The sequence below is a fragment of the Fulmarus glacialis genome, unplaced genomic scaffold (genome assembly GCF_000690835.1).
Source record: "Fulmarus glacialis isolate BGI_N327 unplaced genomic scaffold, ASM69083v1 scaffold15480, whole genome shotgun sequence".
Lineage (NCBI taxonomy): Eukaryota > Metazoa > Chordata > Aves > Procellariiformes > Procellariidae > Fulmarus > Fulmarus glacialis.
In genome coordinates this window covers 3,436-7,981 of record NW_009188445.1, presented here as the reverse complement: position 1 = coordinate 7,981, position 4,546 = coordinate 3,436, and positions in this window count along the sequence as shown.

Here is a 4,546-nt window from a genome sequence, read left to right as displayed (position 1 = left end):
TGAACCTGCTCTCCTCACTTCATGCCAGACTATCAAGAGGTTTGTTTGCTGAAGCTCCTAACTTCGGCTGTGCTGTGAACATCAGAAGTCTTTCCTGGGATTCACTGGCTTCCAGACCAACCCTGACAGCACCCTCACAAGGCAGCGGACAGCCAGACGTCCTTCCAGACACCTGCATCAGTCCTCCTCTTGTTCTATGCTCCGGGATAAATCAGGGCATAAATTTATGTTCAAGTATAAAAAGGTCTGAATTTCAAGAATGGAAAAGGCACTCGCTCCCCAGCATGGCGTGCCCTGGTGACGTGAAAATACATCTCCCTCCTGCCTCGATAAATCCCCCAGGCTAACGATGCTGGCTGCTGGGGGTAGTGCAGATCTGAGCCCAGTGGCCCCGCAGTTTAGCTGGCCAGGCCCAGGCAGGCCGGCAGCCCCGAGCCCCGATGGCTGGCACTACCCAGCCGAAACACCGACAGGGGCACGAACAAGCCCCTGAGCCACCCCGACTCTGCAGCCCCGTGTCACATCCACGCTGGGAGCCCCGCCAGAGCGGCCACCCCCGGGGCGGGGAAGACGAAGCCGTTCAAACACGTCAGCGAGGGGAAGGTGAGCTAAAGGCACCGGCAGCCGAGAGAGCTGGGCTTCTCCCCCATCACCTCTCCATCTCTCCACCAAAAGCTCACAGGGTCAAGGTGCCAGATGAGTCACCCCGAACCCCACAAGCAGAGATGCCTTAGCTGGGAATCGGGGGCACTGGCACAACCTCGGGAGAGAGCTGCCGGCACTGCTAAAGCCTCGCGTCCGCTTTAGATCAGCCACCTACAGTCATGCTACCTAACTCGATCCCAAGTCAGCCAAGTTGTCCTTCTTCTACCTATAGATGCTGTTTCCAACAAAAAGAAAGAAAAGCTATAGGAACTCTACCTAGTTTGCCCACGAAGACCATCAGACCCTGGTGCTCACAGCTATGTGCCGTCCTCCAGAAGTGACAGCAGTAGATGCCTCTTGGGCGCGCAAGCCCACTGCCCAAGGGGGAGTGATAGAGAGGGGGGATCGCTACCAACGGTGCTGCATATCAGCTCTCCTGGGCTCTCTCTCAGTCTTTATCACCCGACCTGCAGATCAGCTCTGCCCTGCGTATCTTCCAGTTACGCTGCCTTTGGGCTGGAGGAAAGCTCTGGGTCCAGCAGGACCAGACTCCTGGACAGTCTAACTCAAAAAAGAGATTTGGCTGGGCAGCTGTAAACCCCAGACACAAATATCAAGAAAAATCAGATGCTTTTAAAGATGCAATTAAATTAATAAAGAAATCAAATCATATGGGAGGACAAAATGTCCCAGGATCAACCCATGAATCATTGGCAGCCTCTGTGCAACTACAGTGGAAAGTACTGCCATAACTGTGCAGGGGTTTTCACTCTGTATTTCATGTCACGAGCAGAGGATACACCCAATTTCGATGTGTGTAGAAGCAAATTTCATTTCCTTCCTATATTCAAGACTGTCAGATTCATTCATTTTTTGTCTTGCTGACTTGTGCGATATCCCCCAAAGTTCCCCCTTTGCAAACCACACACGAAGTACGCAGCTTCCCAGCGGTCTTCAGCCAGGCTCATGCCAAGAGCCAGGCAAGCTGCTACACTGCTACAGTTTAAAATTTGGCTATTTATATTCTGCGTGAGCTTCCTCTTTCCTACCACTGCTTCTCCAAGATGCTGATTGTGCATTCCACACATGTTGGTTAAAAACCAACGAAGCAAAAAGCAGCAGCAGGACAGAGCCAGTGAAGTCCCACTCCAACACCTGCACCAAACGCACGTTTCTTCCTTTGCAGATGAGGAGACACGGGGCGGGAGCAGGGCTGGGAGAGACACAAAACCTTGAACTGTGGCTTATGTACGTGCTAGCCATCAAGAACTCCGCAATCCTAACTCTGGCACTCACACCAGTTCCCTCCAGGACTTCCAGTGAGTCAGAGGTGAACGTCTTCAACCAAAGATGAACGTTTCCCTCTTGAGAGTAGGACTCGATGATCCTTATGGGTCCCTTCCAACTTGAGATATTCTATGATTCTATAAAAATGGTCTCAAAAGAGCTTTGACAGACAAGCGCTGGTAAATATTGCTTGCAACAGCTACTGCTCCCCGTTCCCTGCCCTACGCATCTGCTGGAGTTTCTGCCCCTCATAGCAGAAGGGAACACAAGCTGGGCCTCAGCCAGTACAACCACAGCCCAGCACGTGCAAACCCTCCTGCACCAGCGGTTCAACCTAAATAACTGAGCACCGCACAGCGGCAGAGATACAGGTGAACATCCCTTCCACTGACTGCATCGCGTTCGTAGGAGAGACGTGGCCAATAGGCCCAGACAGCACTTTAAACAGCTGCAACAAGATTCAGCAAAGCTTTTCTGTGAAAGCACTGAGCACATTGATGGTTATGGCATTTGCACCTTCCACCAAGCTCATACGGAAGGGACTCAGCACCCCAGAAAGTGAGATCCAACATATTTCAGATTGGGCACCAAAAAAAGGAAGACATAGAAAATGAACATTTGACCATGATTTCTCCAGCTCAGTGTGCAATCCTGCTCCTTTCCGTACAGCAGGAAAAAGGCCTCTCGATGGAGGGGCAGAAGGAAAAACCACATGTTTAACTTAGGGGTATCAGACGCCTAATTCTGCAGAGCCGGAGGCTTTTGCAAAAGCAGCCGATAGTGAACTCTGCAGGAGTTCATCCCCTGAAATATGAAACTGGAGGTCCGCACCAGATGGCTCGCCTGGTTTTAGAGACCGCCTCTTCCAACTGCAGATAGCCCTGGGCTGTGTGAGCAACCAGTTCCCCACCGACAGTTCAAAGCTTGTGACTACACCGGGTGCTGCGTGCAATAAACTCTTCTACTCTCTGGTGAATGTTCTAGTACACGGCACGGCGTCGAACCCCACGTCTTCACACGGAGGTTTAATAACGAGCTCTAAGACGTGGCCAAGGTTCGCGAGCCTGGAGGAAGGGCTGCGGCGTGAGGGACTCTCGTAGGAGCCAGGCAGAGAGCAGCAGGGAGTCTGCCTTCGTCTCTTCTCATCAGCTGAAGGGAGGGGAAAATGCAAAAGCCAAACAGCAAAGCAAAATATTGGCTAGGGATCTGCATTTTAGAAAGTGTTTGAAATCAGTCACAAAGGTGGTTTTAGTAAGACAGGAGCAAAGTACAGGATTAAGTGTGAGCATGACAGCATCCCTGCACGTTACACACAGACAATTATCCAACAATTACCAGGTCTTAAGAGCTCTGGTCCCATGTGCCCCTGGGTTAGCACATTGGTCTCCAAAGGCACAAAATAATGAACTGTTATTGGAAAAAAGTATTAATTTCAGCACACGTGGAAGAGGCAAAACTGCTTAAAGTGCTTTTACTGATGCTCCCTAGACAACAGCTGGTTTAAAGATCAAGATGTTCGTGTTACTCTGTTCCCTTTCAGCTGGGCTACACAAAATGCCTCTTCCACAGGCAGGTATAGCACAGCACCCAGAGTTTCTCTGCACCACGATTTCCAAGGACTGCTGCTACCAGCCACAGGAGAGAAGCAGACGCTAACCCTGCCCATGGCACATCCCTGCGCCGGGAACCTGTGCCGGCAGGGAATTAACAGTGGTTGGGAATTAACAGTCTCGCTGGCTAAAGAGACAAGAAAAGGCAGAGCTGAGCCTCAGAGACATCACTGTGAGTTTCTCGTTGAAGCTCCGCATTTGCACAAGTTCAAAAGGACTTGATGAAAGCTGGTAAAGCCAGAAACAGAAAGTGGGGGTTTGGTGTTTACAATCCCCAGTCCCTTTCAGAAGAATCCCTTCCCACCCGCAATGGGAAATAGACCTGTCCAGAAATGAAAGGAACCTGCTCCACCAAGGACCACGTCCTCCACGCTTGACACAAGCCCTGAGTTAACTTTCATTTCACTCCCGGGAGCAAATCCCGAACCCATGCAACGAACAGCAGCGGCTTTGGGGCCTCTTATGTAAACCGAAGCGTACGACATTATGTAAAAGGAAATAGGAAAAAAGCCACCCCCATCTAGTGAAAGGAAAACAACTGCAGATAAAGACTGCAAAAGCAGAAGTACCCTCTGTCCTCCCCATCCAAAATAAGCGCACGCAGCACAACACCCTTCCTCATGGGGACTTCCAGGCAAAAAGCCCCGCGGTGGATGTTCCCCCACGGCTCCACCGGTTGGGATCATCCCGTCCGCCCCTCACACTCACTGGCAGTTTCCATCCCCCCTGAGATGCGCTCAGGAAGGCTACAGAGGCTACCCAAAGCTGGCGAGGAAGCTGCCGAATATCCCCCGCGTTCGGGGAAAGGAAAGGTGCCCCGGGCTGGCGCCTGCCTACCCCTGGTGACCCACGGCACGTGCTTTGGATTAGGAGCCCTCTTGCTCCCAAACACCATCCCAGCAACGACCGTAGTGGCACTGGGGTAGAGTGGTTTTCGCCAGCCACGGGCAGGTTGATCTCCTGCCGTCTCCCGAGTCGTGTTCCCATTGCTGCTGATGGAGCTC